The sequence below is a fragment of the Ahaetulla prasina genome, chromosome 1, assembly GCF_028640845.1.
Source record: "Ahaetulla prasina isolate Xishuangbanna chromosome 1, ASM2864084v1, whole genome shotgun sequence".
In the NCBI taxonomy this organism is placed as follows: Eukaryota; Metazoa; Chordata; class Lepidosauria; order Squamata; family Colubridae; genus Ahaetulla; species Ahaetulla prasina.
Window position 1 is genome coordinate 144,465,080 of NC_080539.1, and position 22,273 is coordinate 144,487,352.

General features: G+C 39.5%; 1 protein-coding gene across 1 annotated transcript in view; it reads left to right on the plus strand.

Annotated features, from left to right (window-relative positions):
• CSMD1 (CUB and Sushi multiple domains 1) overlaps positions 1-22,273 on the plus strand; it is a 1,133,931-nt gene that overhangs the window by 753,538 nt on the left and 358,120 nt on the right. The gene's annotated exons all lie outside the window — the stretch shown is intronic.

Consider the following 22,273-nt stretch of genomic DNA (forward strand, 5'->3'; position numbering starts at 1 on the left):
ATGATCTGCATATTGTTAACTGTTATGTTATGCTATGTTATGTTTTGTTACACAGACTTCCATGGAGGAACATACACAAATTAGGCATCATTCAGGTCTCCCCCACTTCTTCCTCTTGGTCAGTCCATTGGACTCTTGTATGTGATTTTGCTTAGGGGGAGAATTTGGCCACAGGAGTGTGTGCCACCGCCAAGGAGTGAGGCAGTAAGAACATGGAGCTATTAATCTGAAAACCAACGGTCTGGGCCTATTGATCCTCTGTTTCTTCCTCAGAGAGAAGGAATAATTGAATAATCACTTTGCAAGAACCAGACTGAAATGGGTAGATAATCTCCTGAAGAGTAGGAATTTTCTACCTCAGCTACCCATACAATAGATCTTGATTTGCTAGGTGCCCAGAAAATACATTCACTACTCTTTATCAAGGAAAAAAAATGCCTTAGGATAATCCCAATGTTCTCTTCTATATATTCTTACGAAATTACAGTACAAAGACAATGGAAGAGAACAATCAATACAATTGCCACAGCAGTAATATTTCAGGTATTTTAATAGTTGTCCTTCAGCATTTTAAACTGTGGGGAGCTTAAGGCAAGGCTTTTATTGTGTACCTGCCTTGTCTAAGAATGTTATGAATCGCCCTAGCGTGTGTGTGTGTGTGTGTGTGTGTGTGTGTTTCTGCGTACATATACTGCCAATATTTCTACGTACAGATATTTCTGTCTCTCTTTTTCTGAAAGAGAAGGATTTATTAATGAGAAGAAATGGCGGTAATTGCACAATAGCTTTCTTCAGATAATGATGGGAGCTTCTTTTTTTTGTTGTTGTTGTTGCCAGAATCATTTCTGAACATAGAAACAGATTAGAAACCTGTGCAGCTGTTTCAGCCAGGGATTTACATGTGGATTCTAATTGCATATTCTGGATCGGTTATCATTTCTGGCTGTACAGCAGCACACTGTATATAGTAATAGAGTAAACCGTGTCTTTCATCCAGAGATGAAACAATTTGAGGAAATAGATTTAGTTGGTGGACAAACTTAAGAAGTCTTTATGTGGGTCAAGTGACAATACAGACACTAACTGATAAGCATCACTTCTTCATTTTTCTATAATTTTGGAAGAACAATCAAGGTTTTTATTTTCTGTTCCATTCCCATTTTTGAACGCGCTAGAAATCTACAAAACCAAATTGACAAAAAAAAATTGCTTTGTATTACTATTATAAAACAATTATACAATAATTGTATTGCATACACACATAACCACACCTTTACTTTATTATTCAAACCTTCTTCTTCTGCTTTGTCTGGTTTCTGAAGTGCCAGACAGCCTTGTCCTAGTATTACTAAGGAGGAACCTCAGAGAATTAGAGGTCACAGTGTATTGAAACAAATGTCTGTTTCGTGTAGCTCTATGAAGTAAACATCAAATCTCTGTTGACTATTGAGTGAGTTCCCAGGACTGCATATTTAGCATACATGAATGTGATCTTTCAGTAATATTTTGTGTAAAGGGAGAACTTTGGTGTGATCTTATTAACTAGAATTTGCCATATTTCAGAAATTGTTGATTTTGGATATAGTACTCATGAAGGGTGTGTGTATGTGTGTGTGTGGTGTTTTTTTGTTTTTTGTTTTTGGGTATGTGCATTTGACACTGCACTTTCTGAAGGCAGAAAATTCTGCCTATGATGCAAATCTTTTAAAATGTAGCATTTAATTACAGAAAGTAAAAAAAAAAAAAAGCTGCATGCAGTGATCTCACAAACCATTGCTGATCAGACTATCCCTTTGAATTATTAATGGAAATGGTCAGCTAATTAAATCCAACTTTTCACTAATTCATTATTGTCACCAAATCCATAAATAATTCTTGCCCGAAATATTACAATATTACTTGTTAGATGCACTTAGACTTTATTGCAAAGTTTCTTTGCAGGAGTCTGGGTATGAATGTGAATTGGGGAAATAATTGGGGAAATAATAATCTTCCTGGAAAAAAATCATTAGGACAAGAAGGAAGAATTGGCATTCCATAAGGCACAGCCAGTTATTATATATAGAACCAGTTTGATGCAAAGGTCAAAGCATCAGGCTAGAAATCAGGAGAACGTGATTTCTGATCCTGCCTTGGGCACAGATCGGGCTAGGTGACTTTGGGCCAGTCATTTCTCTCAGCCCTAGGAAGCAGGTAATGGCAAACCACTTCTGAGAAACCTTGCCAAGAAAACTGCAAGGATTTGTCCAAGCAATCTCTGATAATCATACACAGTTGAATGGAAATAAAAAAGGCAAAAGCACTAGCTTATTTTATAATATTTTTACAGCTGTGTACCGTAGCTAGAAGTTTCTTGCATAGGGTACCTATGACATTTTGCCATAATAACAGAACACTTTATTATATACATATTACGACACATTGTGCTGTTCAGAAAGGCTAGGACTTGCCTTCGCCAATGACTTTGTGGCAGATCACCTTGCTTTATTGTCAAATATGGACAGTTTTGTCTATGTACTCAGTTTCCTCCCTAATCATAGGTGAAAATTGGTTCTCTGAATAAGACAAGGAAGGGATATCTAAAAGGAAAATATTCATTTACTTGCCATGGCCTGCAGGCAGAATTATTGTTGAATATTCTGCGGCTAGTGCTGCTTGTTTACTTTTATAGTGTTGATGTTCCATTTAGTGCAGAGATGAAGAAAATTGAGTTATTCTTAAGGCGATGATTTTTGCCATGTACAGTCAAAGAACAAATGGCTTTACAGATTCAGTATTGATCCGCTGTAACACATTTAGATGAATTGATAGTACATGCTGTGTTACTCAGCAGCTGATACTCAAACAGCTAATTCTGGGCCACAATACCCCTGCTGATTCACTGCTGGATGTATGTGCAATGGGGGTAAAAAGTATGATTTATTTTAGCCATTTGAGGAAAATTATAACTAGCATAATCCATAGGAATAAACACTCCATAAGACATCTCCATGGTCACATGATCAAAATTAAAAACAGAAATAAAAACAAAAGCAAGCTAATTCTGTCGACTGCCAGGAGTTTGAATCTTACCAGGCTCACGGTTGACTCAGCCTTCCATCTTTCCAAGGCCTATAAAATGAAGACCCATATTATTGGGGCAATATGCTGGCTCTGTAAAGCACTTAAAAAGGGCTGTAAAGCACTATGAAGTGGCATATAAGTCTAAGTGCTATTGCTATATTGCTTCCCAATTCAATGGGTCTCTGTAATGATGTGTTTTTTTTTGGGGGGGGGGGCTTTTGTATCCTCTTTCACAGAAGGAACCATAACTTTGTTTTGTTTTGTTAGCCTAGACATTACACATAACACTTGCTTTCAAAGATTGTATACTATTTATGTTCTAAACATAAATAGTATACAATAAGTATAGTTATATACTTATGCGATAATAATTATATTATTATTTTATTGCGAGCAGAGGAGTGGAGAAGAATCCTCCACTCCTCTGCTCGCAATAAAATACCTTATGCCACCAGACTCCAAATTTTGGGCTTAGACAACTTAGAACTACACCGACTTCAGTCTGACCTAAGCATAGTACATAAAATTATCTACCACAATGTCCTACCTGTCAATGACTACTTCAGCTTCAACCACAACAATACCCAAGCAAATAATAGATGCAAACTCAAGGTAAACCGCTCCAAACTTGATTGCAGGAAATATGACTTCAGTAACAGAGTGGTCAATGCCTAGAATGTTGTTTCTGTAGTTTCTTCCTCAAACTCCCAAAACTTTAAGCTTAAATTGTCTACTGTTGACCTCACCCCATTCCTAAGAGGTCTGCAAGGGGCGTGCATAAGTGCACCTGCGTGTCTACCATTCCTGTCCTAATATTCTTTTTTACTTACTCTTTTCATGTATCCAAATTATGTTTATATTTTTATCTGTTATCTTATATATGATTGACAATATAAATAAATAAAAAAATGAAATAAGTATCGTTGCCGAATGAGGAAAAACAAAATGATGCCTTGCTTAATTTTGTGATAACTTTTGCTAAGTTGGTGAAAGAATGGGAAAGGGAGAGCAATCACTAAAACATTACAAGAATTAAAACAGAATAAAACTTTGGTTTGACTTGATGACTGGCGTATCTAATTTTGGGATTGTTTCCCCTGTTTTCTCAGTTTTCCCATTCTCCTGACTGTATATTTCCAGACGAAATTCATAATTTCGTCTGGATTTCAAATAGAGCCTGAAAATGTTTGTCTAATCTGTCTTTTTATACAGTTCTTGTTCATTTGAAATTATCCTAAGAACCTAAGAATTGCCCGTATGGAGATAATATAATATACCTGTCTAAATAATATAATATACATGTCTAAATAATATAATAAGATTTAATAGAATATTAAATAAGAGATGTAAATTAGATGTTAATATTATGTTGACTGAAATACATTCAAAATAATCAGGATTTCTCACTAGAACATTGTTCTTTGGCCCCAAAGAGGATTAGCAGGATTTCAGACTGTGTCCTTTGACTTATAATGCATAATCCAGTTTTATAATTTAAAAGCTCAGTTATGCAGTGGAGATGTCTAAAAGAATAAAAACACAAGAATCACCAGAAAAAGGATCCATTAATAGTCAGAGAACTAGCTATATATGCAGTTTATGGAACAAATTTTTCTCTAGTCCCTCCATCAGCGATTACATATGTTATATCAACTACCTTTTGTTTATATACTGTACACTTGGATCAGTTTTTAATAGTGGGGATTTCACTGACCTTCATAAAAAGGTAGCCAATAATTTCAATGGCAATTCATTAGTGCCCAACAATCTACAAATTGATAGGACAGAGAATTGGAAAGCTTTATATTTTGGCGATGAAAGTAGGAGTCAGGTTTAACAAAGGTCTTGTACTTTTATGTTTTTTCAGTCTATGTTACTGAAGAAATTGGGCGTCCCTTTTCAAAGGATACTAGGGAATAAGAAAACAAGGTTTGTGAATGAAAATGAGGTTCATGGAATGAACTTACTGAATTAAAAGATTTACGTAGCTTCGTGTCTTGTAACCAGCTCTGGGTGGCCTCCAATTAAAAGTAAAACAACATAAAAAAAATAATAAAACTATAAAATTAAATCACATTAAAAGCAACAAAAACCTGGTGGCAAGTCATGTATGTCCTCGACTTACAACAATTTGTTTAGTGATGGTTCAAAGTTAAAACGGCACTGAAAAAAGTAAGTTATGACCATTTATCACACTTGCAAATGTTACAGCATCCCCATGGTCACGTGATCCAAATTCAGAACCTTGGCAACTGATTCATATTGATGAAGGTTGCAGAGCCCCGGGGTCACACATTCACCTTTTGCAGCTTTTTGACAAGCAAAGTCAATGGGGAAACCAGATTCGTTTAACAACTGTGCTACTAACTTAACAACTGCAATGATTGACTTAACAACTGTGGCAACAAAGGTCGTGAAATGGGGCAAAACTCACTTAACTAATGTCTCACTTAGCAACAGAAAATGTGGGCTCAATTGTGATCTTAAGCCGAGGACTATCTGTAGACTCTTATCCCACCACTTAGAGGAAAAGCCAAGTTTTGCACTTGGACTGCAAGTTGTTTTCCCTGCTCTAGAATCAGAGGTGGGTTTCAGCAGGTTCTGACCACTTCTGGAGAACCGGTAGCGGAAATTTTGAGTAATTAAGAGAACTGGTAGTAAAAATTCTGACTTGCCTCACCATCTATTCTCTGCCTCCCAAATCCCAGCTGATCGGGAGGAAATGGGGATTTTCCCCTGGGGTGGGGTGGGAATGGAGATTTTACAGTATTCTTCCCCTGCCATACCCACCAAGCCACACCCACAGAACCAGTAGTAAAAAATTTTGAAAAACACCACTGTCTAGAATATGTATGTTGTCTTCATCTGGGGACCTGACCACAAATCATTTCCATAACATAACATTAACATAACAATAACAATTAAAAGTCTATTTCAACAAACCTCTTAATTCTTCTTAACGCCCACCTCCCTATAGCTGACAGATTCACTTTGGTGCTTTTTTTGCAACACGATATTACAATCCTCTCTCTTTTGCTGGTATGAGAAGGGCCCTTGTAATTGTTTATATACATTTTTTAAAAAAGTCCTTTCAGATAGAGTGCTTGTGTATTTTGCAAAGAAAGTCAAAAGACAGGAGTGGCCAATTGAAGAGGTAAAATACCCAGGAGTTGTTCTTCGATGTATTGTTGCACAGGGAGCACACATTTCATCTCCCTATTAAACGTGGGCTAATGTGAGCTCTGAAACTTGGGTTTCTGTTAAGGATAAAAATCTCTGTGCTCTCCCTTTGACCTCTCTCATTGCACTTGGGTCATGTCTCATTTTCTCCTGAACAATTTTTGCTAAGCTTCCTTTTTCTGCTTCTTTGCTGTAGTGCTGGTAATAACTTTAGGGGTTTGCTTGAGAGCTTGTATCTTAGAACAATTTCACTTGATTCCAGGAATGGGCTGGTAGTCTTCACAACTCTTAATGATAGACGGAAGACTCAAATGCATATGTGACCGTTGCCTGACTATTACCCAGCACAGAATCTTTCTCTTCTTTGTATGGAGAGATGATGGTGGCGATGATTTTTTTAAATTTGTTATAGCTGTACATGCTGGAGGATTCTATGTATCTGTCGTGTCCCACTCCTCCGCTGATGGCCGGGTCAGGGAAATCCGAATCAGGCTTGCCTCTGCAGCTCTGCCCAAAGTCCTAGCAAAGTCCTCAGAGCAGGCAGGAGACCAGTAAGTGACTTCAGCAAGATAAGTTCGACTTTTGCCTGACTCAGAGACTTCCAGAAAGCAGATCCTTTATATAAGCCATGGGGTGTGGCTCCATGACTCAGCACTCATTAAGGCCTGCCCCTCCCTTCCTTCTGTTGCCTCCGCCTATCCAGCCTTCTGATGCGAGGGTCACACCAATCAGCAGCTGTTGGGAATAAACCCTCCTCAGGCTCACATGCTGTGGAGGAGGGGGAGGGGTCTAGCTGCTCCGTTTGCCTGGGCATGGAGTCAGGGCTGGAGCCGGGAGATGCTCCTTCTTCTGCAGTTTGTGTGGGCATGGAGCCAGGACTTGGGCCGGGAGGCATACATTCCTCAGTGTTCGGGAGCAGGTAAGAAGGCCCCGGCTGCTCTGAGGGTGGGCAAGACACAACAGTATCGAATCCAGAAACAATGACAGCAGCTAAAAACATATAGCTACAGAGATAACCTAGTAAAACAATTCTTATACCCGTGTTTTCCCGAAAATAAGACCCTGTCTTATATTTTTTTGAACCCTGAAATAAGCACTTGGCCTTATTGCCATGCCCTCAAAAACCCGATTGGGCTTATTATCAGGGGATGTCTTATTTTGGGGGAAACAGGGTAGTTACTGAGATGTAAATATTACTTGGATCATTTGAATCTTTGTAGGTGTTTCTAAAATTAGTGAGCATCCATTTCCAGCATCATATTTACTGAGGACCTATCAACCTCCCAATTAATGTACATATCACCAGTTACATCATTAATAGCATTCATGGTATAAAGGTTGATTCCTAAGTCTACTGGATGGTGTCCTGAGTATTTGTTGGATGAGTGTCTGGGGTAGTTTGATTTTCTCTAGCAGATTTCTGTAATGTGGTCATGTTTCCCACAAAACTCTCAATTTTAAAAGGGTGGCTTTCTGTAAAAGGGTGTCCCTAACTCAATAACATGCCTTATTTTACTTCAGGTGATATGTTCTTCCCCTAGGGGCATCTGTCTATAGTGTTCTGGATCCAGGGTCTTTGCCCTAGGAAGACATTCTTACCTTATCTCCACCTGCTTGCTCACTGTCATTAAGTTTCTTTAAATATTGGGAATATCTCCTGCTCAGCTCCATAGCTAAAGCCATGTTAAGATTACAGATTACAGGCTTTTATATAACTTAGATAGGTAATATGCCCCGTGGAGGCTACAAATAAATACCTCACAAACCTTCATCCAAGAAAAGCCAGTGCCAAGAGACAGATAACCTTTTAAAGTCAAGAATGCATTCTATAAACCCATTCCCATTTTGTGGTTTCTGCCATAAAATCTAAAGCATTCAGCAATAATGGTAGGCTGGGATTTGTCGTGGTGCAGCGAGGCTGCTATAAGTCTGCGGTGTGTGAACTCTGTAAGCTTCACGGGAGCACAGAATTTTCAGGGGATTGTATGACCTTTGCAGGTAAAATGGTAAAAATTTAGCCATCCTCTTTTCTTGAAGAATATTATTTGCAGCAAGCCACCTCTCAATCTGTAGCTGTATAAAAGTTAACTCCCCCGCTGGGGAGAAAATAGTTGTTCTCGTGCCCATTGTGCACTGTGGTGCATTTAAAGTACACAGATAACTTTCCACCAAAACATTGTGACCTGCATTAAGCTGATGGACATAAATTCTTTCTTTGTCATCAATATACAGGTAAAACTCAAAAAATTAGAATATCGTGCAAAAGTTCATTTATTTCAGTAATACAACTTAAAAGGTGAAACTAATATATGAGATAGACTCATTACATGCAAAGTGAGATAGTTCAAGCCTTGATTTGTCATAATTTTGATGAATATGGCTGACAGCTCATGAAAACCCCACATTCACAATCTCATAAAATTAGAATATTGTGAAAAGGTTCAATATTCTAGTCTCAAAGTGTCCCACCCTAATCAGCTAATTAAGCCATAACACCTGCAAAGGGTTCCTGAGCCTTTAAATGGTCTCGCAGTCTGGTTCAGTAGGAATCACAATCATGGGAAAGACTGCTAACCAGACAGTTGTGCAGAAAACCATCATTGACACCCTCCATAAGGAGGGAAAGCCTCAAAAGGTAATTGCAAAAGAAGTTGGATGTTCCCAAAGTGCTGTATCAAACCACATTAATAAAAGTCATGTGGAAGGGAAAAGTGTGGAAGAAAAAGGTGCACAAGCAGCAGAGATGACCGCAGCCTGGAGAGGATTGTCAGGAAAAGGCCATTCAAAAGTGTTGGGGACTTTCACAAGGAGTGGACTGAGGCTGGAGTCAGTGCATCAAGAGCCACCACACACAGACGGATCCTGGATGTGCGCTTCAAATGTCAGAAGCGTCTTACCTGGGCTAAAGAAAAAAAGAACTGGTCTGTTGCTCAGTGGTTCAAAGTCCTCTTTTCTGATGAGAGCAACTTTTGCATCTCATTTGTAAACCAAGGATCCAGAGTCTGGAGGAATAATGGAGAGGCACACACTGCAAGATGCTTGAAGTCCAGTGTGAAGTTTCCACAGTCTGTGTTGATTTGGGGAGCCATGTCATCTGCTGGTGTTGGTTTACTGTGCTTCATTAAGTCCAGGGTCAACGCAGCCGTCTATCAGGAGATTTTGGAGCACTTCATGCTTCCTTCCACAGACGAGCTTTATGGGGATGTTGACTTCATTTTCCAGCAGGACTTGGCACCTGCCCAGACTGCCAAAAGTACCAAAACCTGGTTCAATGCCCATGGGATTACTGTGCTTGATTGGCCAGCAAACTTGCCTGACCTGAACCCCATAGAGAATCTATGGGGCATTGCCAAGAGAAAGATGAGAGACATGAGACTGAACAATGCAGAAGAAGTGAAGGCCGCTATCGAAGCATCCTCGTCTTCCATAACACCTCAGCAGTGCCACAGACTGATAGCATCCATGCCACACCGCATTGAGGCAGTAATTGATGCAAAAGGGGCCCAAATCAAGTACTGAGTACATATGCATGCTTATACTTTTCAGAGGTCCGATATTGTTCTATGTACAATCCTTGTTTTATTGATTTCATGTAATATTCTAATTTTCTGAGATTGTGAATTTGGGGTTTTCATGAGCTGTCAGCCATAATCATCAAAATTATGACAAATCAAGGCTTGAACTATCTCACTTTGCATGTAATGAGTCTATCTCATATATTAGTTTCACCTTTTAAGTTGTATTACTGAAATAAATGAACTTTTGCACAATATTCTAATTTTTCGAGTTTCACCCGTAATAATTTTAGGATTCTGTTAAGGTGATCCTGAGTAAGAAACACTTCTCGGTGAGCAGGGGGGAAAAAAGAAGAAGAATTTTTATTCTGAACTGCTGTACAGCCTAAGTAACATATCCTTTTGCCATATATCTTGATGCATCCAACTCTAAATCTTTCATTACTCCCATACCCAAATTGCAACAGTGCTGCACAAACATGAAATACTAAGCAGACAACATAACAGCTGAAGTTGGAGAGGGGAACACCTGCGTTTATTTATTTGATTTATCTCCCAACACAGTCAGTTTGACTCTTTCCAGCTTACATGATATAAGAACATTTCAGAGCATCTGCTATGAGCCTGAGAAATAAAAGCAGTTCAAATCAAAACTAAACTAAAAACAAAGCAAGAGAGAGAGAGAGAGAGAGAGAGAGAGAGAGAGAGAGAGAGATGGTGCAATCTTAATTGGAATAGAATAGAATAGAATAGAATTTTATTGGCCAAGTGTGATTGGACACATAAGGAATTTGTCTTGATGCATATGCTCTCAGTGTACATAAAAGAAAAGATACGTTCATCAAGGTACAACATTTACAACACAATTGATGGTCAATATATCAATATAAATCATAAGGATTGCCAGCAACAAGTCATAGTCATACAGTCATAAATGGAAAGAGATTGGTGATGGGAACTATGAGACGATTAATAGTAGTGCAGATTCAGTAAATAGTTTGACAGTGTTGATGGAATTATTTGTTTAGCAGAGTGATGGCCTTCGGGAAAAAACTGTTCTTGTGTCTAGTTGTTCTGGTGTGCAGTGCTCTATAGCGTCGTTTTGAGGGTAGGAGTTGAAACAGTTTATGTCCAGGATGCGGGGGGTCTGTAAATATTTTCACGGCCCTTTTCTTGATTTGTGCAGTATACAGGTCCTCAATGGAAGGCAGGTTGGTAGCAATTATTTTTTCTGCAGTTCTAATTATCCTCTGAAGTCTGTGTTTTTCTTGTTGGGTTGCAGAACCGAACCAGACAGTTATAGAGGTGCAAATGACAGACTCAATAATTCCTCTGTAGAACTGAATCAGCAGCTCCTTGGGCAGTTTGAGCTTACTGAGTTGGTGCAGAAAGAACAGTCTTTGTTGTCCTTTTTTAATGATGTTTTTGATGTTAGCTGTCCATTTTAGATCTTGCGATATGATAGAACCTAAAAATTTGAAGGTTTCTACTGTTGATACTGTGTTGTCTAGTATTGTGAGAGGTGGAAGTATGGAAGGGTTCCTCCTAAAGTCTACCACCATTTCTACGGTTTTGAGTGTGTTCAGTTCCAGATTGTTTTGGTTGCACCACAAGGCTAGTCGTTCGACCTCTCGTCTATATGCGGATTCGTCATTGTCTCGAATGAGACCAATCACTGTTGTTTCATCTGCGAACTTCAGTAGCTTAACAGATGGATCATTGGAGATGCAGTCATTGGTATACAGAGAGAAGAGAAGTGGGAGAGCACACAGCCTTGGGGGCCCTGTGCTAATTGTACAGGTATTTGATGTGATCTTGCTTAGCTTCACCTGCTGCTTCCTGTTTGTTAGGAAGCTTGTGATCCACTTACAAGTCTGTTCCGGTACCTGTAGCTGGTTTAGCTTAGTTAGAAGAATGTCTGGAATGATGGTATTGAATGCTGAACTAAAGTCTACAAAAAGGACCCTTGCATAGGTCTTTGGAGACTCAAGATGTTGTAGGATGTAGTGCACAGCCATATTAACAGCATCATCTGTTGATCTATTTGCTCGGTATGCAAATTGCAAGGGTCTAACAGCGGATCCGTGATGGTTTTCAGGTAGGAAAGCACTAGCCTTTCAAAGGTTTTCATGACTACAGATGTTAAAGCAACTGGTCTGTAGTCATTCAGTTCCTTGATGGTGGGCTTCTTGGCACTGGGATGATGGTAGAGCGTTTGAAGCAAGAAGGAACATAACACATCTCTAGTGATTTATTGAAAATATGGGTGAAGATGGGGGCCAATTGGTCAGCACAGACTTTTAAGCAAGAAGGAGTTATCTTGTCTGGGCCTGGAGCTTTTCCTGGCTTTTGTCTATGAAATAGGTCCTGCACTTCCTTTTCTGTGATCACTAGGGGTTGTGAACCCAATGAAATGGGGTCAGTTGTAGGAGGCTTGGCTGTTGTTGGTGTGTCTGAGATGGGGGTTGTGGAGATAGGTGGCTGTAGTTTCCTTTCAAACCTGCAGTAAAACTCATTCAGGTCATCTGCCAGTTGTTGAATACCTTCAGCCTGGGAAGGAGGTTTGCCATATCCGGTGATATTTTTAAGAGTTTTCCACATGTTTGCTGGTTCATTTGCTGAAAACTGATTCTTTAGCTTTTCAGAGTAGCTTCTTTTTGCTGCTCTGATCTCCCTTGTTAGTGCATTTCTGGCCTGATTGTACAGCATTTTATCACCTTTTCTGTAGGCTTTCTCTTTGGAATGTCGTAGCTGTTTAAGTTTAGGCGTAAACCAAGGTTTGTTGTTACTGTATATTCGCAAGTTCCTTGTAGGTACACATAGGTCTTCACAGAAGCTGACATATGATGTTACAGTATCTGTGAGTTCATCCAGGTCTGCAGAGGTATCTTTAAAAACATTCCAATCAGTGCAGTCAAAACATGCCTGTAGCTTTAATTTTGATTCCTCCGTCCAGATCTTCACTGATTTAATTATTGGTTTTGTGGCTTTAAGTCTTTGCCTGTAAGCAGGTACAAGGTGAATCATGCAATGATCAGAGTGTCCTACAGCTGCACATGGTAAAGACCAATAAGCATCTTTTAGTGTTGTGTAGCAATGGTCTAGAGTATTCTTGCCTCTGGTGGGACAATTGACATGCTGAAAGTATTTTGGTAGCTCTTTCCTTAAGTTTGTCTTGTTTAGATCTCCCAAAACAATGGCCAGTGAATCAGGGTGTTTGGCTTCAGCCTCCATGATTTGGTCAGCTAGAGTTCGTAATGCCTTGTTTACACAGGCTTGTGGTGGGACATAAACAGCAATTAGAAGAAATGAGGAAAATTCATGAGGCGAATAGTAAGGTTTGCAATTGATAATTAAAGTCTCTAAATTGTTGTCACAGAATTTGTAAATTATTTTAAAATCTTGACACCAGTTTCTATTAATATATAGGCATAAGCCTCCTCCTTTCTTTTTACCAGATATTTCTGGAATCCTGTCTGATCGTTCAATCTGAAACCCTGGAATGTTCAGGCTGCTATTTTCAATTGATTCATTTAACCAGGTTTCAGAGAAGCATAGGACTGCTGAATTGCAAAAATCAGAATAATATTTGTTTAAGAGGAGTATTTCATCCATCTTATTTGCAAGTGAGCGTATATTTGTTAGGAAAATTGAAGGCAGAGGAGTTTTAATGTGATTTCTTAGCCTGATTAAGATCCCAGATCGTTTACCTCTCTTCTTTCTCTTCCGTCGTTTGGTTTTTTTAGTAGTCCATGGCTCCGTGGGAATTACCTCCTTCTGTGTTAGAATTTCCTCCGTGTTTGTAAAGACAGGCGGGGGTGAGATCAAAGAAAGCTGCTCCTTAAAGAAATGTTCCTTAATTTTTAGCAGATGGTCTCGTGAGTAGGAAATCCGTAGTGAGTCACAGAGAACAATTAGAAATAAAGAAACAATTAGAGAGCATTTCACCGAGGCAGCCTTCGTCGGCGCCATCTTGGCTGAACTTCTGATGGCTCAGCCTTCATCAGCTTCCCAGAAAGAGGCAGGCAGTCTAACTGGAAGAACAAAAAACAGCACCTCCTGTCTTCAGCCTCCTATATTTCCTAAAAGTGGAGAACTAGAAGGCAAAAAACCCAGCCCCAAACTTCCTCATTCACCAAACAAACTTTTTAACTAATGTTCTAGTGATTGCTTTGGGAGCCTTAAAAGGACAGGTAGGGATTATCATGGAGAAAATCTATCTATGTGGTCATTGGCAGTTGAAAACTACTTGATGGCACATAATCAAACAATGATTCAATCAATCAATCAGGATTTTAATGCCTTTAGTTTCAAAAGAGACTTGAACAAAGATATTTCTGTTTAATTTCTGACTAGTTTTTTTTTAATTTTTGACACACACACACACTTTCAGTTCTGGAGGATATCTCGTACTGAAGAAACTCGCCCTATATATACTTGGACTATATTGTTTTCTCTAGTGTAATGGACACCAAGAAAGTGATCCAAAAGGGAATAGGGGATCTTGAGCTCCCAAAAGATCTGATTACCACTCTTGGAATGATTTCCTTTCCAAAAGCTTTATTTTAGTGATAAAGTATTTGAATATTTTCTTTTTGTTGTGAATGAATGTGATAAATAAATCGCTGCTATTGCTTCAGTGATTGTGGTGAATTATATTAATCTCTCAAAATGACATAGCTTTTGAAGGAAATTATTTTCAAATTTGATTATATACCTCCTTTAATTCTGAAAAGCAAAGGTTCGCTAACTGTTGTACTATGACTTGATCATATCATTGCATAAAGAGTAGGTTCATTATTGGTGGTAAGATTTTATCATTAACACTCTCTGTTTAATACCCTTATTCCCGCAAAGAAGAAGGATTTTTATCTTAACAGTTAAATATAAAAGGTGAAGTGGTTGCAAAGAATGTTATTAACTGAAAAAAAGTATTATTCATTGCCTCTATTAATGTACTACTAAAAAATTAATGTGCTCCTGCTAGCTTATTCTTGCTTCAGTGAAATGCACGTTGGAGTAATTAAAATACAAATTATTTAAGTACGTAAGAAAAAACCTTACATAAATACTTATAGAAGGATTGTTTAACCATTAAGACAACACATTTTTTTATACAATGGAGTCTTTTTTAAGGTAACAGTGATTAGCATACATGAAATTAACATTCTATTTTCAACAGGCATAAAAGTAATAGCAATAAACCATTGAGTAGTTGAGAGGTGGAATTCACTTACCTTCCCTACTGGTTCGCAAATGTGAGTGCCCTCCTCTGCGCATGCACACGGCCTTCCGCATGTGCTCTTTGCTCACGCATTACGTCCAGGCTGGTGGGCAGAGTCTCCAACAGTCGCCACTACCTGTCGTGTCCCACTCCTCCGCTGACGGCCGGGTCAGGGAAATCCGAATCAGGCGTGCCTCTGCAGCTCTGCCAAAGTCCTAGCAAAGTCCTCAGGGCAGGCAGGAGACCAGAAAGTGACTTCAGCAAGATATGTTTAGACTTTGCCTGACTCAGAGAATGCCAGAAAGCAGATCCTTTATATAGGCCATGGGGTGTGGCTCCATGACTCAACACTTATCCAGGCCTGCCCCTCCCTTCCTTCTGTTGCCTCCGCCTATCAAGTCTTCTGACGCGAGGGTCACCCCAGTTGGCAGCTGTTGGCAATAGACCTCCCTCAGGCTCACATGCTGTGGAGGAGGGGGAGAGGTCTAGTTGCTCCGTTTGCCTGGGCATGGAGCCAGAGCTGGGGGCTGGAGATATTTCCTCCTCTTCAGCCTGTCTGGGCATGGAGCCAGGGCTGGGGCCGGGAGGCATACTAGAACATTCCTCCATGTTCGGAAGCAGATAAGAAGGCCCCGGCTGTGGTGAGATTGGGCGAGACACAACACTACCGGTTCGCCCAAACTTGACAGAACCGGCTAAATCTCACCACTGGAGAGATTCCATTGTTGATTAAATCTCTTAACTATTGATTCCTATAGTCTATACATTCTTCTCTGTGTTTACACCTAATAAAACTATGCAGAACAATAACAGTTCTAAATAAAGGAAAGAACACTATATGGGTAAAAAGATTATATGCAACCATATGTTCCCAAAGTGTTTCCCCCCCCCTCACAGATACTTCTTCTGGACTAAGATTTGGATCTGGGTCAATCAGCCTTACAAGGTACACGAAACATAATGAGCTAATTCTATTTTAGGGAATCTTGCAAATCTGAAAGTACATCTCTTCCCCATCCTGTTTCCTTCACAGTCTTTTTTTGTTATTGAGGGTCCATCTGTAATCACAGCCTTCTCAAAGAAAGTTATTTTTTTTAAAAAGGAATATGCTAAAAAAATTGGAATCACTGTCTTTTTCACAGAAATAGATCCCAGGATCTAGCTTTTTTTTTTTTTTTTTTTGACATTCTGGAAAACCAAGACTTGATAAAAGTATTTATTTCTTGGTTTTTCTTTTATTGTTAGAATTCCACTTTAGGTAGATAGCTGTCAGTATCAGCATTAAAATACTTTATTCAGTATTAGTCCAACATGAAGCTAATGGTTTCGTTTTGCCCTTGCTGAGAATTGTAAATGTTGCAGTGGAACTACTTTTGACAGTGGGAAAAATAACAGCAGCATTAAACTCTCACAGCTGCATAAAGCTTTAATGAAACAAGAGGGATAATTACCCAGATCTACTTTGTTCCATCATAAAATGTAATAATACAGATTTTCCCAAGTGTTAAAAATGTTAGCATTCTCAACCATGAAGCATATCCCTATGTAATAATATTATGTAATGTTATTTTATTAAATTGTGGAAATTGCTCCATAAATCAAATTAGTAAATTATACTTGTTTCTGCAAAATAGGCCATTGTCACTGCAGGAGCTAAAATATCCTTCAAAGTATTGTTCACAAATCTAGCTGTGAAGAGAAATGCTGTCTAAATGTATTTGGGAATAAAATGCCCAACTAGAAACAACAAAGGTATCTGGTTTGTCAATTATTAATATTAACATATGACTGGCCGAGATAATTTCTGAAGTAACTAGGAAAAAAACCCAATCAATGTATAAAAGAACAAATCATCCTCAAGAGTTTGGAGGAAAGGATTGTAGAAGCTGAAATATCTAATATTTTATGAATATACCTTACATATATAATATCTAATGAGCAGCCTTTTGAAAATAGGACATTGAATGCGTATAGTCATTATTTTCCTGATCCACTGCAGAATGAAAGTCTCCTCATTGAAGATCAGTGTACAGAGAGTCCTTGACTTATAACCATTCATTTAGTGACCATTCAAAATTACAACGATACTGAAAAAGTGACTTCTGATCATTTTTCTTATGATCAGAACACTTTTGATTATTGAAGCATGGTCATGTGATCAAAATTGAGACACTTGGCAACTGGCTCATATTTATGACGGTTGCAGTGTCCCAGGGTCATGTGATCATCTTTTGTGTGACCTTCCGACAAGCAAAGTCAATGGGGAAGCCAGATTCACTTAACAACCATGTTAAAAACAACTGCAGTGATTCACATAACGACTGTGGCAAGCAAGGTCGTAAAATCGGGCAAAATTCACTGAACTGTCTTGCTTAGCAGCAGAAATTTTGGGCTCAATTGTGGTCGTAAGTCAAGGACGACCTGGGAAGCAGCGCTTTCAAGGCTCACTCAAACCAGGTGTTTCAGAAGAATACATAGGCAGGAGTATTGAAAGATGCCACAGTACCGAAAACAATTGGCAAGGCCACACTTCTTTTGTCCAGTTTCTGGCATTAAGCCATTCAGCAAGGTAATGATAAGCATGATATCCTGGCTGAAAGCCTGATTTAAAGTGATGCAAAAAATCAGCATCATTCAGATGGAACTGGAACTGTAAGGTACCTACTTTTCCATAAGCTTTCCCAGAAATGGAATATTTGAAGTATCCAAAGATGTTTATACCTGCCATATCAAAGGAAGATTTTTTTGAGTTAATTTTAACCCCTCCTTTAGACATGTGGTTGTTGTGGTGGTGGTGACATACTTAAGCAACCTAGAGGAAATGCAAGATGTAAATCTAACATGCATAAAAACATATGTATGTATTTATTTATTTATTTATTTAATCAAATTTTTATACTGCCCTATCTCCCGAAGGACTCAGGGCGGTTTACAGCCCGATAAAATACAAATATCATACAAGGTAAAAACATTAATTAAAAAACTTACTTAAATAGGCCAAAATTTAAAATTACAATTAAAAAATTAATAACAAACCCCAGTTAAAATTAGGTAAAACTTTTAATCCAGTCCCGCTTGAATAAATAAATGCGTTTTTAGCTCACGGCGAAAAGTCCGAAGATCAGGCACTTGGCGTAAACCAGGGGGAATTTCGTTCCAAAGCGTAGGAGCTCCAACAGAGAAGGCCCTACCCCTGGGGGCCGCCAGCCGACATTGTTTGGCGGACGGCACCTGAGAAGACCCTCTCTGTGTGAGCGTACGGGTCGGTGGGAGGCATGAGGTAACAGCAGGCGGTCCCGTAAGTACCCGGGCCCTAAGCCATGGAGCGCTTTAAAGGTGATAACCAAAATCTTAAAGCGCACCCGAAAGACCACAGGAAGCCAGTGCAGACTGTGTAGTAGTGGTGTTACATGAGAGCAACAAGTGGCTCCCGTTACTACTCGCGCAGCTGCATTCTGGACTAGCTGCAGCCTCCGGGTGCACCTCAAGGGCAGCCCCATGTAGAGAGCATTGCAATAGTCCAAACGAGATGTAACCAGAGCGTGAGTGACCGTGCATAAGGCATCCCGGTCAAGGAAGGGGCGCAACTGGCGGACCAAGCGTACTTGGTAAAAGGCCCTCCTGGAGACGTCTGCCAGATGATCATCGAACGACAGCCACCCATCCAGGAGGACACCCAAGTTGCGCACCCTTTCCATTGGGGCCAATAACTCGCCCCCAACAGTCAGCCGCGGTTGCAGCTGACTGTACCGGGGTGCTGGCATCCACAGCCACTCCGTCTTGGAGGGATTGAGCTTGAGTCTGTTTCTCCCCATCCAGACCCGTACGGCTGTAGATATATGTATATGTAGATTCTAACAGAAATTATTCACGAAAGCTATATATTCAAACCTGATGTTTCATGACTTAGAACAGTGTTGGCGAATCTTTTCAGCACTGAGTGCCAAAACAGGACCGCACATGCATGCGCGTGTGCAGGAAACCGGAAGAGCAGCTGCCCAGTGTGCATGCACACACCAGAAAGATGATCTTTCAGTTTCCGGTGCTCCTGTGCATGTGAAGATCAGCTGGCTAGCGCACTGGAGCCTGGAAGAGCAACAGGCGATGGCTCGCATGCCCAGAAAAATGGCTTTGCATACCACTTCCAGCAGACCTGCCATAGGTTCAGCATCATGGACTTAGACTATAGAACAATAGAGTGGGAAGAGACCTTGGCGGTCCTCTAGCACAATCCCCTCTTCAAGCAGGGCGCCCTATACCATTTCAGACAAATGGTTGTCCAGTCTCCTTTTCAAAGCCTCCAATGATGGAGCACCCATAAATTCTGAAGGCAAGCTAGTCCATTGCTTAATTGCTTTCATTGTTTCTCCATAGTTCTAGGTTGCTTCTCTCCTTGGTTAGTTTCTGTTCATTGTTTATTGTCTTTTTGCAAAGAATGGATTGAATCTAGTGGTATATATTTCAATATGTGTGTTACAATTTCCTAGACTGAGAACAATGTGCAGTAGCTGTAGCCCAAACATTGTAAAAACCTAGGTCTTGAAATTCTGAACCCACAATCCATCAAGGTACTGTATATTATCTAACACAAAGGACTTCCATGTCAGTAAAACTAGGTAGGATTGGTCCATAAATTGATTTTGATATTACTTATCTGACCTTTACTACTTCACAAAACTCAATTTGTGAAGGTTGACAACAACTTTATTATGAAAAGCTTGTTATGAAAAATTGATAGGAAAAATGAGGTCACTGATGGCAAATCACCCTCATTATGGGATGATGATAATGCATTGTAACTAGAAATCAGGCAAAAGAGTTATGCAACTTCATATTTTTCATCTTTATTTATTCAAAAAGATTGGCACTTAATTCTCCTATTTTGTTTAGCTTTAATTATGATGTTGAATGGTAAGTTAAAAAGTATGCTCCCATACTGTGATATATATTATTAAATTCAGGCAGCTTTTTACCTCAGCGTTACGTAAATAGTGCCATAATGAAACGTTGTGGAGGGTTTTTTTGGCCTTCCTTTATGCACAATGAGATCTTATCCTTAAATGTGTTAAATCACACTGTAGGCAGAATGCCCTAGACTGGAACAAGAAGTTTTATAATAATTCATCATGAATAATGCCTAGGCATGTCACCTCTGTAGCGAAAATGTAGCCTTATATGATTTGCAACAACTTAAGTCTGTATTAGTTTCCCTTAAACCAAAGAGTCAGGAGTATGTATGTTTCGTAGCTGATATTTCTTTTTATAGAAAATTGTAGTTTTCCATGAGAATAATTTAAATGTGCATGCGCACGCACGCAAACACACACACACAGAGACAGACAGAGAGAAACAGACAGAGAGAGAGAGAGAGAAACAGAGAGGAGAGAGAGAAACAGAGAGAGAGACAGAGACTCAGAGAGAGACAGAGACAGAGCGAAAGATAGAGAAACAGAGAGAGAGGGAGAATGAATTATCTATTAGCTGTTCTGATTGTTTTTTAACCTAGTAAATGCTTGCCTCTTGAGGAAACGGTGCTCTGGATGTTGGATTGCTGATCCCTAAAAAAACAGTTATGGATGATTGTAAAAATACCAAGAGAGGTATTTAGAGAGATTGTCTAAACTTTTCCCACTTGGTGTTTTCTGCTAAAAAAATATTTCTCTTCCATCCAGCAGTTTTCATCACTCTCATGCAGGGCTGGAGACATATATTTACCTTGACAGATACACAGCTAGAGCGTGCTGGGCACAAAAAACGTATTGGAGTTGCTGCTTATGTTTTGAAGTGCTAAAACAGCAGGCGGGATAGGGTTAAGTGCTGCATTACCTCTCAGTGCTCCACATTGGAGGCTGCTTTTCTAAACAAGCAGAGAATCTCTTTGGGGGGAAAAAAAGTGGTAGCTTACCAAAGAAGAGGCAAGCAATGGCAGTTGGGTGTGAGTGAACATCTAGTCTCTAAGCTGAGCTGCTGACCAGAGAATTGTTTTCATGCAAAAGAGACCTCACACACCAGGGGTCTCCAACCTTGGTCCCTTTAAGACTTGTGAACTTCAACTCCCAGAGTCCCTCAACCAGCAAAGCTGTGGTTTTGTGGTTCGGGTGGAGGGTGATTCCCTCCACCCGAACCACAAATCCCTCCCTGTCCCGGTTTGACAAAGACCACAGGGTTGCAATCTTCCCGGAACGACTGTTTCTCCATGAGTTTCCCCATGCTTAATCTGTTCCCCCACCTTTTGCCCAGTTCCTCCTTTTCCAGACTACTTTTGTGCCTTTTTAAAAAAAATTCTTAACCTATATTTCTTGTTTTCTTACAATCCTTGCAACGTAAGCATAATAAATTGAGGCAAGCGGTTAATTTCTCTACTATGTACTAGACTGCTCCTACCCTCAAAACGACACTATAGAGCACTGCACATCAGAACAACTAGACACAAGAACAGTTTTTTCCCGAAGGCCATCACTCTGCTAAACAAATAATTCCCTCAACACTATCAAACTAGTTACTAAGTCTGCACTACTATTAATCTTCTCATCCTTCCCATCACCCATCTCCTTCCACTTATGACTGTATGACTGTAACCTTGTTGCTGGTATCCTTAAGATTTATATTGATATTGATTGTTTCCTGATTGCTTATTTGTACCCTATGACTATCATTAAGTGTTGTACCTTATGATTCTTGATGAAGGTATCTTTTCTTTTATGTACACTGAGAGCATATGCACCAAGACAAATTCCTTGTGTGTCCAATCACACTTGGCCAATAAAACATTCTATTCCATTCTATTCCATTCTATTCTATTCTATTCTATTCTATTCTATTCTATTCTATTCTATTCTATTCTATTCTATTCCATTCCATTCCATTCCATTCCATTCCATTGTGTGGTTAGGATTAGCAGACCCTTCCTGTTTTCCAGACTTGACCTTTTTACCATTAATGCCCCAATGTCCTACTGAACACTCAGCTCTCTCAAAAATTGCTTTCTTTGCAAAAACAACACTATCTCCATCAGTTTCTTACTTTATGAAATGGAGCCGATTGTGCAAGTCAGCCAAAAGTGGATGGAATACTACAGCACAGGATGGTGATGGTGAACCCTATTTCAGCAGAGATGATGCAGTGTCTGGAAGCTGTAGTTTGAATTAGGTAATCGAGGGACCGGAAATTCCACTTGAATTGTGAGTTTTTATTTCCTGTGCTTTGCTCAGGTAACATGATCTAGTTACTCATTCCAATATGAGTCACCAACTAGTTTGTTAGTCTCCACTTCAGTCAGATGTGTGATGGA